The sequence below is a fragment of the Heterodontus francisci genome, unplaced genomic scaffold (assembly GCF_036365525.1).
Source record: "Heterodontus francisci isolate sHetFra1 unplaced genomic scaffold, sHetFra1.hap1 HAP1_SCAFFOLD_319, whole genome shotgun sequence".
Taxonomy (NCBI): Eukaryota; Metazoa; Chordata; class Chondrichthyes; order Heterodontiformes; family Heterodontidae; genus Heterodontus; species Heterodontus francisci.
In genome coordinates this window covers 1212306-1226652 of record NW_027142010.1, presented here as the reverse complement: position 1 = coordinate 1226652, position 14347 = coordinate 1212306, and positions in this window count along the sequence as shown.

The window sequence follows — 14347 nt, the reverse complement described above, 5'->3', positions numbered from 1 at the left end:
GTTGCAACATTTCAATCAATTGCGCTCAGATTGTGATTCTGATCTATCCACTCCCTCTCTTTGCAGCCGCTGGTCACTGTTTATGCTGGGGGTGATAATCCCGCTGCTAACATGCAGAACAAATTGAAAAGAATGCTGAATTAATAGAAGATAGAAAGCCTCCAGAGATACAATTAGTGTCCATGAAGACTGACATTAATTACAATCACTGAACAAACAGGTTCGGTTCACGCCATTCAAAGCAACACTTTTTGTACCACAATAAATTGGAATATGACCCGGTCTGAATGGAATGTATGAGGGCTACTGAGGGAAGCAATGGTACACATAGCAGAGGAACTGGCCAGAATCATCCAATCCTCCTTAGATATGGGAGAGGTGACAAAGGACTATAGGGTTGCAAATGTTACAGTCAGACAAAAAGGTCAGATGCGGCAAAGCCTGTAATTACTGACCAATGAGACTAGTGTCACTACTGGGGATATTTTTAGAGGTGCCAACGAAGGGGAAAAATATTTGTTGCTTGGAAAGACAGTGGCTAGCAACACAGTTATGCTAATGACAAATTATGGCTGGCAAACTTCAACAACAACTACTTACACTTTTCTAGCGCCTTTAACGTTGTAAAACATCCCAAAGTGATTCACAGGACACTGAGACACAACAAGAGATATGATTTCAGATGACCAACAGCTTGGTCAAAGAAGTAGGTTTTAAGGGGTGTCTTAAAGGAGGGATGTGAGATGGAGAGGCAGAGAGATGTAGGGAGGATATTACAAAGCTTGGGGCCCGGCAGCTGAAGGCACGGCCGCCAGTGGTGCAGTGATTAAAATCCCGGATGCAAAATAGAGCAGAATTAGACAAGCGCACATATCTCAGTGGGTTGTGGAGCTGGAGGCGATTACAGAGATAGGGAGAGGCGAGGCTGTGGATGGATCTGAAAACAAGGATGAAAGTTTGAAAATTAAGGCATTACTTAACAGGGAGCCGAAGTCGGTCAGTGATAGATGAACAGGACTTCGTATGAGCTAAGACATGGGCAGCAAAGTTCTGGATGACCTCATGTTTACAGAAAGCAGTATGTGGGAGATCAGCCAGGAGTGAATTGGAATAGTCACATCTGGAGGTGACGAAGGCAGGAATGAGGTTTCAGCAGCAGATGGGCTGCAACAGATGTCAAGTCGGGCGCTGTTGCTGAGGTGGAGATTGGCTGTTGTAATGATATGCTGAAAATGTGGTTGTAAGCTCATTCTGTGGTCAAAGGTGACATCAAGGTTGTAAGCAGACTGTCTAAATCTCAGACTGTTACCGGGGAGGGGAATGGAATGAATAGCAAGGGAACAGAGCTGGAATGGGTAGTGAAATCAATGGCTTCAGTCTTCCCAATATTTAATTGGAGGAAATTTCGGCTCATCCTGTACTGAATGTCAGATAAGCAGTCTGATAATTTGACAACAGTGGAGGAGTGGAGAGAGGTGGTGGTGAGGTAAACCTGATGGAGTTCTTTGATTAAACACTTGAGAGTGTTGATGAGGGTGGTGTGATTGAAGTTATATATATGAACTTTCAGAAGGTGTTTGATCAAGTGACATTCAATGGAAAGGTTAGGAAAACTGAACCCTATGGATTAAAGAGTGGATATAACATTGTGGATATAACAGTGTGGATATAACATTGGCTAAGGAACAGACAACAGAGGGAAGTGGGGAAAGTTTGTTGTTCAGACCCGATGGGAGTATGCAGTGGTGTTCCCCAGGGTTCGGTATGAGGACTACTCTCTTTTTGCTCTTGTAAAACCAGGGGTGGGTAGGGAAGAGCCCCCTCCTCCTGCCTCTTTACAGAACCTCCCCTCTCTGCAGCCTCTGTTCCATTTGTTGGTCATGTTACAGACCCAGAGACACTGAAAATACTGTCCCCCATACTTCGCCCAAACTTGGGTCGCCAAATCTTCTGTACTCCCTGAAGCAGCTCACAAGAAAACCTCCAGAAATCTATCCACTGCACCAACACTAAATTTACAATAGCAGAAGAAAGTCAAAAGCCTTCACCTGAAAGTTGGATGCCTGGTTCTTTTAAATAACACTAAAGGGGGTTCCTCGTACTGCTGAATGTATGTTTAGCCGACACTGACTTACGCAAGTGGTCAGTGGACATGCACAGACCAAGTTTCAAGACTTGTGTTAAAGCTGTCGGAATGGCTGAATGATTCCATAGTCGAACCCTTGCCATACGAACAGAACCTACCTGATATGACTGGTCTCGAGACTTGTCCAGCATGGGGCACTGCGATGACCACACTGAGGACCTGCCCGGAATGGGACACTGTATGACCACACGACAGCGCTGCTCAGCGTGGGGCACTGTGCTGATCACACGAGAGCCCTGCCCAGCATGGGGCACTGTGCTGAACACTCTAGAGCCCTGCCCAGCGTGGGGCACTGTGCTGACCACACTGGAGCCCTGCCCAGCGTGGGGCACTGTGCTGACCACACGAGAGCCCTACCCAGCATGGGGCACTGTGCTGACCTCACTAGAGCCCTGCCCAGCGTGGGACACTATGCTGACCACACGAGAGCCCTGCCCAGCGTGGGACACTGTGGTGACCACACTGGAGCCCTGCCCAGCGTGGGACACTGTGGTGACCACACTAGAGCCCTGTCCAGTGTGGGAAACTGTGCTGACCACACTAGAACCCTGCCCAGCATGGGGCGCTGTGCTGACCACACTGGAGCCCTGCCCAGCCTGGGCCTTGTGTTGACTTCACTCGAGCCCTGCCCAGCGTGGGGCATTGAACTAGCAATACTAGAAGTGGCTCGCTGTGCGTTTCACATAATTCCATGGATCCCAGCTTCTGTACCGTCAGCACCAGTGATGCAGCAGAGTTGAGTATCATGGCTAAGGACAGACACAGAGGGAAAGAGATTCACTTTAAAATGAGAATTTTAAAAAATGAAGGCATAAGATTTGCAGGAATATGGGAATGGAAAGGGGATGGGACTAATTGGCGGGTGAAGCCATGGAGGGATTCAAACTCAAGAATGTAAAGATTAAAATTAAAGTGCGGCCAGACCGGGAGCCAATATAGATCAGTGAGCACAGGGGTGATGGGTGATCGGGATTTGGTGTGAGTTAGGTTAAAGGCAGCAGAGGTCTGAATGGGCGATGGTTTGTGGAGGTTTATAACTGGGAGGGTGACCTTGATAGAATTGGAATGGTCAAGTGTGGATTTAACAAAGACACGCATGAGGGTTTATGCAGCAGATGGGCTGAGGCAGAGGTGGAGATGGATGATATTACAGAGGTAGCTGTGGACAGGGCTGGTGATGGAAAGAATATGAAGTGGAAAGTCAGCACAGGTTTAAATAGAACACAGAGGCTGTAAACAGTCTCAGACACTGGCCACGAAGGGGTAAATGTTTCAGAGATACCGGTTGGAGTTTGTGATGGAGACCAACCACACTGGCTTCAGTCTTCCCAAAATGTAAATTAAAGAACAATATTTCAGTGAAGCAGGGTGTACAAATCTGCAATATTCAAAGCAAGATACTACAGATTCTGGAAATCTGAAATAAAACCAAAAACGTGCTGGAAATGCTCATCAGATCTGGCTGCATCTGTGTAGATGGAAGCAAAGTTAACCTTTCAGGCCAGTAACCTTCCATCAGAACTGACAAAGGTTAGAAATATAATAGGTTTTAAGCAAATAAAGTGGGAGTCGAGCAAAAGATGAAAAAATTAATCAAAACAGTGGGCAAGCACACGGCAGAAAAGTACAATGATGAAACAAACCAAACTAAAATGAAATACAAATAAAAAATACAAAGTTAAACTAAAAAAAAGTGGCGAGGGGGGCGCGCAGTCATGCTCACAACTTACTGAACTCAGTGTTCAGTCCAGTAGGCTGTAGTTGCCTAATCGGTAAATTAGATTAGATTAGATTAGAGATACAGCACTGAAACAGGCCCTTCGGCCCACCGAGTCTGTGCTGACCATCAACCACCCATTTATACTAATCCTACACTAATCCCATATTCCTACCAAACATCCCCACCTGTCCCTACATTTCCCTACCACCTACCTACATTAGTGACAATTTATAATGGCCAATTCACCTATCAATCTGCAAGTCTTTTGGCTTGTGGGAGGAAACCGGAGCACCCGGAGAAAACCCACGCAGACACAGGGAGAACTTGCAAACTCCTCACAGGCAGTACCTGGAATGAGATGCTGTTCCTCGAGCTTGTGTTGATGTTCACTGGAAAACTGCAGCAATCCCAGGACAGAAATGTGGGCATGAGAGCGGGGCTGTGGGGGGGAGGGGGGGGAATGGAGTTTCGGTGAGGTGTGTTGATTTGGCAAGGGTAGAGCTGTCGTTGTCTGGCATACCGACCTCGACCTTGCAGAGCCTCAGCGCCCACTCTCACACACTTCGTTGCACCTCCCCCTGGACCATGACCCCACCACAGGTCTCTCACTGACCTCATCTCATCCAGAGATCTTCCTTCTGCAGCTTCCAACATCATAGATCTGCAATCCTGGACAGCCCGCGTCTACCTCCTTCCTAAAAGCCACAAACAGGACTGTCCTGGTAGAGCGAACATTTCAGCCTGTTCCTGCCCCACTGAACGTATTTCTTTCCGTCTTGACTCTCTCTTTTCTCCACTGGTCTAGTCGCTTGCAACCTACATCCGTTACTTTTCTGACTCCCTCCGTCATTTTGACAATTTCCAGTTTCCTGGCTCTAACTGCCTCCTCTTCACTATAGATGTCCAATCTCTCTAAACCTCCATCCCCCACAAGGACAGTTTGAGGGTTCTCCAGTTCTTCCTTGCACAGAGACCAAAGCAGTCCCCATTCACCACCACCCTCCTTTCATTTAGTTTCGAGATACAGCACTGAAACTGGTCCTTCGGCCCACTGAGTCTGTGCCGACCATCAACCACCCATTCTCCTGGATGAACTTGTTCTCACATTGAACAACTGCTTCAACACCATTCACATCCTTCAAATAAAAGATGTTGCTATGGGTTCTCTGTACGGGTGTTAGTTATGCCTGTCTTTTTGTGAGACATGTCGAACATTCTTTGTTCCAGTCCTACTCAGGCCCCATACCTTAACTCTTTTTCCAATGCATTGATGACTGTATTGGTGCCGTTTCTTGCTTCCGCCCCAAAGTGCAAAATTTTATCAACTTTGCTTCCAATTTCACCATTCTCTGATCTTTGCCTGGTCCATCTCCAGCACTTCCCTTCCCTTCCTCGACCTCTCTGTCTCCATCTCTATGGATAGACTGTCTACTAATATTCATTAAAAGCCCACTGACTACCACAGCAACCTTGACTACACTTCTTCACACCCTGCCTCCTGAGTTTCTCCAACTCCGATTCATCTACTATGATGATGCAACCTTTCACAACTGCACTTCTGATAATTCTTTTTTTCCCATAACCCAGGATTAACCCCCACCCCCCGCACCCCACTATTGTTTACAGGGCCCTCAACCATGTCCAGTCCATTTCCCGCACCTCTACCCTCTCACTTACCCCTCCCTCCCAGAACTGCGACAGGATTCACCTTATCCTCACTTTCCTCCCACCAGCCTCCACATCCAAAGTATCATCCTCTGCTATTTCTGCCTCGTCCAGCGTGATGCCACTACCAGATGCATCTTCCCCTCGCCTCCCTTGTTTGCATTCCGAAGGGATTGTTCCCTCTGTGACGCCCTTGTCCACTCCTCCATTATCCTGACCTCTTGGGCCCTTCCCAGGTCACCTTCCCATGCAATCACAGGAGGTGTAATACCTGCCTTTTACCTCCTCTCTCCTCACTGTCCAAGGCCCCAAACATTCCTTTCACGTGAAGTAGCGATTTATTGTATTTCTTTCAATGTAGCATACTGTATTCGCTGCTCACAAGGTGGTCTCCTCTACATTGGGCAGACCAAACGCAGATTGGGTGACCGCTTTGCAGAATGCCTCTGCTCAGTCTGAAAACATGACCCCGAGCTTTGTGTCGCTTGCCAGTTAAACACTCCCCCTGCTCCCATTCCCACTTGCCCATCCTGGGATTGCTGCAGTTTTCCAGTGAATATCAACGTAAGGACGAGGAAGAGCACCTCATTTGACAATTAGGCACACTACAGCCTGGCCAACTGAGCAGCGAGTTCAATAATTTTAGGGCATGACGGCCCTCCTGACCCCCCTCCCCCTTTTTTTATAATTTGAAAACTTTTTTTTGTTTTGCTTTGTATTTTTCATTTTTTTATTTCAATTTATTTCAGTGTGTTTCTTCATTACACTCTGTCTTATCATATGCCTGCCCATTTTTTCGTGCGAAGTCTTTCATTATTCTATCATTTAACACCCTCTCTGCACTAACGCTTTGTATTTCACCATAACCATTTAACACACTCTTTTTTTTTTTGCCTTTGCCCCATGACTTCCTTGACAGTTATTCTCTGTGACCCTCTGTCCTATCAACACCTTCCAATTTGTTCTCTTTTGTCCCACTCCCATTTTATTTGCTTAAAACCTGTTACATTTCTAATATTTACCAGTTCTCATGAAAGATCGCAGATCTGAAATGTTAACTTTGCCTCTGTCTCCACGGATGCTGCAACACCTGCTGAGTATTTCCAGCACTTTTTGGTTTTATTTCAGATTTCCATTACCTGCAGTATTTTGCGTTTATTTTATGTTAGCACTCCCTTTCGGTCGTATCACTGTTATTTAATAAAACTGGAATTAAAAGCAAGTCTAATGGTGACCATGAAATCATTATTGATTGTTGTCCTTTCGTGAAGAAAATCTGCAATACCTACCGGTCTGGTCGACATGAGACTCCAAACTACAGCAATCAGGTTGGCTCATAAAATATCCTCTGAAATGGCCTAGCAAGCTACTCAGTTTTATCAATCCTCTATTAAGTCTAAGGAAAGGAACGAATCCAGACGAACCACCCAACGTTGACCTATGCACTGGAAACCCAGCCCTATCGACCGTGCAAAGTCCTCCTTACTAACATCTGGGAGCTTGTACCAAATTGGAAGAGCTGTCCCACAGACTAGTCAAGCAACAGCCTGACATAATTATACTTCCGGAGTCATACATTACAGGCGATGTCCCAGAGACACCACCATCAGCATCCCTGGGTATGTCCTATCCCACTGGAAGGATCGACTCAGCAGAGGAGTTGACATACTGGTATACAGTCAGGGTGTGGTTAGCTTGGGAGTCCTCAGCATTGACTGTGGACCCCATGATGTCTCATGGCATTAGATAAAACATGCACAAGGAAACCCCCTGCTGATTACCACCTACCAACGCCCCCAACCTCGCCTCCCCCGTCCCCCACCATTGGCTGATTTATCATTGCTTCCCGATGTTGAACACGAATTGGAGGAAGCACTGAGGATGGTAAGGGCACAGAATGCTCTCTGGGTGGGGGACTTAAATGTCCATCACCAAGAGTGACTCGGTAGCACCACTATTGACCGAGCTGGCTGAGTCCTAAAGGACATAGCTGCTCGACAGGGTCTGTGGCAGGTGGTGAAGGAACCAACAACAGGGAAAAGCCTGCTTGACCTATTAATCACCAATCTACCTGTTGCAGATGAATCTGTTTGACAACATTGGTCGGAGTGACCACCGCAAAGTCCTTGTGGAGAAGATGTTCTGTCGTTGCATTGAGGTATACCCACTATTGTATTGTGTGACCACCGTGCTAAATGGGGCAGATGTCGAACAAAGCTATCAACTCAAAACTGGACATCCATGAGGAAATATGGGCCATCAACAGCAGCAGAATTATATTCAACCACAATGTGTAAATTCATGGCCTGGCATATCCCCCACTATACAATTACCATCAATCTGGTGGATCAACCCTGGTTCAATGAGAGTGCAGTAGGGCATCCCAACAGCAGTGCCAAGCATACCTACAAATGAGGTGTCAGCCTGGTGAAACTACAGCACAGGACTACTTGCATGACCAAAAGTGGTAGCAGCATGTGATAGACAGAGCTAAACAATTCCACAGCCAACAGATCAGCTCCCAGCTCGATGCCTCCCCACCCATCCTGCCAGCCCTCCTGACTTCTAGGCTATCTCCAAATGACTTGAAACATTCAGCCTGTTGAATCAGGAAAGGCTTCCAGCCACATGACATACCAGATAAACTAAATTGTAGATAGAACAGGTAAGTTTTCTGGTCGATTAACTCCATGTTCGACCACAGTTCATATAAAACTACTCCACCCCCACCCACTAGCTTTTTGTACTTTCTTCAACCTACAAGCTAACAGTTAAAAGTCGTTCTTCATACTCTCACCACTCAATTGTCTGGATGAGTGCAGCTCCAACACCACAGAAGAAACTGTACAGTCCTTCTGCATCCAATCATGAATGGTGGTTGACAAATTAACAACTATCAGGAGGAGGAGGCAGCACAAGTAGTAACATCTCAAAAATGGGGGAGGCCAGCATCTCAGTGCAAAAGAAAATTCTGAAACATTCACATCCATCTTCAGCCAGAAGTGGCGAGTGGATGATCCATCTCGGCCTGCTCCTGAGGTGCTCAGCATCACAGATGTCAGTCTTCATTCGTGATAGCAAGAAATCGCAGAAGGCAGTAGATACTGAAAAGATTATGGGCTATGACAATATTCTAGCAATAGTACTGAAGGCCTGTCTACCAGAAGTGACCAGTCCCCGAGCCAAGCTATTCCAGTACAGCTACAATACTGACATCCGCCTGACAACGAGGAAAATTGACCAGATATGTCCCGAACACGAATTGCAGGACAAATCCAGCCCGGCCAATTACCACTCTATCAGTCTATTTTCGATCATCAGAAAAGTGATGACAGGCGTCAATGTCAGTGCTATCAAGTGGCGCTTGCTCAGTAATAATCTGCCCACTGAAGTTCAATTTGGGTTCCGCCAGAGCCACTCAGCTCCTGAACTCATTGTAGCCTCTGTTCAAACATTACCAAAAGCACTTAACTGACGAGCCGAGGTGAGAGTGACTGTCCTTGACAACAAGGCAGCATTTGACCGAATATGGCATCAACGAGCCCTAGCAAAACTGGAGTCAATAGGAATCAGAGGGAAAACGCTCCACTGGTTGGAGCCATACCTAGCACAGATGAAGATGGTTGTGGTTGTTGGAGGTCAATAATCTCAGTCTCAGGACATCACTGTAGTAGTTTGTGAGGGAAGTGGCTCGATCCAACCATCTTCAGCTGCTTCATCAATGACCTTCCCTCATTATAATTCAGAAGTGGGGATATTCGCTGAAGATTGCAGAATGTTCAGCACCATTTGTGAGACCTCATATACTGAAGGAACATGTGTTCATATGCAACAAGGCCTGGGCAACATGCAGCCTTGGGGTAGAAACTGGCAAGTAACATTCACGCCACACAAATGCCAGGCAACAACAATCTCAAACAAGAGAGAATCTATCCATCTCCACTTGATGTTCAATGGCATTATAATTGATGAATCCAGCGCTATTAGCATCCTGGGGTTACCATTGACCAGAAACTGAACTGGATCAGTCACATAAACACTGCAGCTGCAAGAGCAGGTCTGTCCACCATCTACAAGATGCAATTCAAGAGAGTGACGGAATACTCTTCATTTGCCTGAATGAGTGTCGCTCCAACAACACTCAGGAAGTTCAACACCATCCAGGACAAACCAACCCGATGAACGGCACCCCATCCATACTTTCAACATTCACTCCCTTCACCATGGATGGCAACACAATGGCAGCAGTGTGTACCATCTATAATATCCACTGTTGCAGCTTACCATGACTCCCTCGACTGCAGCTACAAAAACCGTGAGCACTACCACCTATTAGGACAAGGGCAGCAGATGCACGTGAACACCACCACCTGCAAGTTCCCCTCCAAGCCACACACCTCCCTGACTTGGCACTATGTTGTCGTTGCTTCTCTGTTGCTGGGTTAAAATCCTGACACTCCCTTCTTTACAGCATTATGCGCTACACCCCAAAGACTACAGCAGTTAAAGAAGTCAGCTCACTGCCAAGTTCTCAATGGCCATTAATGATAGGCAATAAAAGCTGGCCTAGCCAGTGACGACCACATCCCATGAATGAATAGTAAAAAATCATCTCTCCTGCTCTCCATCCTATCACACAACTTACCTTTCTTTCTTCTTTATCCCTCCTTTTCACTTGCTGAAAACCCTTCTCTGTTCTGATGAAAGGTCACAGACCTGCTATGCTGACGCTGTCTCCACAGATACTGTCACGACTCCTGAGTATTTACAGCACTTTCTGTTTAACGTCAGTATTTATTGTGTCACCTTAACGTCACATTATTAACAGGAATTCCAGGAAATGACAGTGTTGGCAGAGAGAATCTCAGATCTCTACTTTTATACTGCATTCTCTTAGGTATCTGAGAAATTATATATTATATATAGCTTCTTTGCTGAGTATCAGTGATTGCTGAAAGTTTCTTGCTTCGTGTTACCATTTTCACTATGTTCATGTGTAAGTGTCATTGTTTACAGGATTGATTAGCTCCTCACAGAAACAAGAGATTGACTCAAAGACCTGAATGCTCCACCATTCTGGGTGTGCATTTCCAGTTTCTCCTACAACCGGTTGCTGTCAACGCCCATGGCTCATACTGAAATTGTGACACTGTGGTATCTGCAAAACACAGCTCAGGGGGACGGGTCAATCAGATTGGGAAAGGACCGGATACACCTGCAGAAACCAAAGAGTGTGAGAAAGAGTTATGGGGGGCTTTGCCTTGTTTCAAATGATTTTCGTCTAGTTTGACAATACAGTTCGTGGAATTGTTTATTAAATGTCCATTTCTGGAGGGCTTTTATTTCATTCTACGTGGCATCTGGGGAGTGAATTATTTGAAGGTGTTCTTACTGTGCTAACTTTATCGTGGCATCTCAGCTGTGTTCATTTATTGACCTGTTTTAGTTCTTCAGACTTTTTCCATTGCCAGATCTACATTCAATCCCAGAGAAATTAGGCTGACATTCAATGTTATTTATTGAGTTACAGTGGACAGTTTATTGAAGCAACCGTTTACCTTCAGATCCCCTCTTTGAATTGAATCACAACTGACATTGACACAGAATGCATTTCCGAAGATCGGATCACAGCGAGTTAACGATTTACATTTACACAGTTTCAATCCTCCTGATTGTATTTGAATCCTAACAGTATTCCTGCAGCCTTAACCTATACAGGAAATAGCCTTAATATCCCATGCGTTCTTCTATTTTACTGTAAAATCACAGGGAGAATTGATGCTCCTGGTGGATCTGACTTTGCTGATTGATTTGGACTAAGCCGACTTTATCTCGAACTGCTGATATTTTGTGTTATACATCAGGGAAAGTGTACACAGATTACCGTAATTGTCTACTGTTATTCAGTCTTTGTGGTAAGTGATACGTTTATGTCAAACCTTTCCAATAATTATTGATATTGCACAGACATGCTTCCCCCGATACTGGATTTTATGCAGCAAAGTTCAAATTCTGAGGTGAAATATACTGTTGCAGGATCTTGATATTGCAGAGCAGCAGGCAAGAAAAACAGAAGCACAGAACTAACAACAACATGCCAGGTGCTTCCTGTCAGTTCAACAGAACGGAAAAACACGCAGTGACTGTTCTGAGGCTCTGCAGACTGTGAGCTGCTTTCCCCATATTTCGGTAATGGAAAGCCGTTCTTGACTCCAAATGGTCTACCTTCAAGAAAACAGACTACTTTTTCTTTTAGAGGGAAAACTTCACATTCCTCCCCATGTCGCTCAATTGTACAAAATCGAAACTTGTGATTCCCAGTCAGTCTGTCTGTGTGTTCTGCGTCTCTCGACAGACTCGATCAGTGATCACATTTCCTCACATATTTGGCAGGTTTCCCAATAAAGCTACACAGTCCTTATATGGAGTGTAAATGTGCAGCATTTTTGAGAGTTATGGCTCAGACACTCTGCCGCTCTACGGAGGGCCAATACAGCAAAACCGGGCAAGAAAAACAACGATTGCTGTTTTAGTGGTAGCGGTGGGAATGGTAATCGAGTTGACTGTCCTCACCATCAAGGCAGCATTTGACCAAGTGTGAGCCTAAGGAGATCACTTTCCTAATCCCATCATATTACCTTTTGCCAGCCTCTTCCAAAGTTATTTAACTATGTTGTGTATGTCTTTGTCTTTTCATTCAATTACGACCTCACCTCATTTATCAAAGACATCATCTTCTTTAAAAGGCAAATACTGTGAATGCTGGACATCTGAAATCTGAACAGAAAATGCTGGAACTACTTGGTAGGCGAGACAGCATTTTTAGAGAAAAAGACTTAAACATCCCGGCTGAAGAATATACTTCCGAACTGGAAAATGATGTGCTGTGACTGTGTTTAAATAAGCACAGAGGCTGGGAAAGGGGGACAGGAGGAAGGATTGAAAGAGAGAAACTGTGATCGATTGGAAGGGAGAGTGGTTAAATGAAAAGCAGGATCATTCCCAATGCCTGCTATCAAAAACAAATGGGAGCAATAGTTAGCAGCTTTGTTTTTGGTTTTGAAGTTGACGCTGAGTCAGGAAGATGGAAACAGTGAAGGAGAACGAGAACCAAGAGATCAGTTGGGAGTGGGATAGGGAATTAGAATGGCAAGTGACCGGAAGCTAAGAGACTTAATGTCAGTGCTCATTAAAGCAATTGAAGAAAGTGTGTTTGGTCTCCGCTGTGCAGAGGACAATGCATTATTAAGAATGAATACAAGGGATTAAATAAAAGGCACAAGTAACTCACTGTTTGCGAGCCTGACGGTTTAAAGAGAGGAGGTGAAAGGGCAGTTAACGCATCTCCAACACTTGCATTGGAAGGTGACAGTGGAAGAGTAGTGGGTGTTTTGAGTGAAGGAAGAGTGGGTCAAGCTGTACCTTCAGAAGTCTGAAAATGGAGAGGAGGATGTCTGGTGGTAGAATTGTGGTGAAGTTGGCAGAAGTGGCGGAGGATAGTTCATTGAATGTAGAGGCCAGTGGCGTGAATGTTGAGGATAAGGGAAACTTTATTATAGTGAAGGGAAGAATGGAAAGAGTGAGAGTGGAACTGTGAGCAATGGAATGGAGAGGTTCAAAGGCCCTTTCAACCATGGTGGAACATAACTCACAGGTGAGAAAAAGGAAGTCACATCAGAAGCACTGCAGTGAATGTTCAGCGTTGTAAGGATAGAGGTGACAGAGATGGAGAAGCTGGGAGAATAGAATAGAGTCCTTACAGGAAGCAGGATGTGAGCAATTGTAATCAAGGTAACTGTGACAATCAGTGGCTTATAGCACAGATTGCTGGCAGATTGCTCCAAAAATGAAGACATACTTCCCTCCCTTCCTTCATTTCTGAGTCCCCATTCTCCCAGTGTTCTCTGTCCCTGTCGCACCTGTTCTGGTGAAGCCGCCACCAAACACATCTTCCCCTCCCCTTTACTTTCCTTCTGAAAGGACAGTTCTCTCCGTGACAGCTTGGCAATTTTCCAACAACCCAAATTCTCACAAGCCTTTCCATGGCATCATCCCATGCAATTGCAGGTGATGCACAACTGCTCTTTTGGTGCACGGGCTGTATCACTGTCCTCATCTTCCCAACACAATCTAACAGGAAGAACTATCTAGAGAAAATGGCATGAGCTGAAATCTTTCCTGCAATCTCCCTCACAATCCAACAAGAGCTAAATACACTTCATTCTAAAGCGCACTTATAACTGGAGAAGAATAATCCCTTTTGCTTTACAATGTCTGTTACATTTCGAGTAAGATGTCATTCTTATACAGGCTTGGGCAGATAAGTGGTAAATAACATTCGCGACACACCCATGACAGCTAATTGCCTTCTCCAACAGGAAAGAGTATAACCAACGCTTCTTTACATAAAACGACGTTAACATCGCCGAATACGACAACAGTAGCATCCTGGGGTTTACCATTGACCAGACTGTTTACTGGACCAGGCATTCAAATACTGTAGCGACAGATGTAGGTCAAATACTAGGTATACTACGGACAGCAACTCATCTATCGGCTCCGCATTCATTTCACCATTAACATAGCACAAGTCAAGAGCTGGGAGAATACTTCCCACTTGTCTGCAGAGTGCAGCTTAAACAATTTACAACAGCAAGATGGATGACACCCATCCCGCGGTTCTGTGTAACTCCATCCATCTTGATGAAGGTTGTTGTCCCATTTTATGGCTAAAGGGAAACCACTTGTGTTTTGAGATGACAGGCGCTAGCAGTGGTAGCACTCTTAGTGCTCTGTTCTGGGAACCGAGCCCAGTC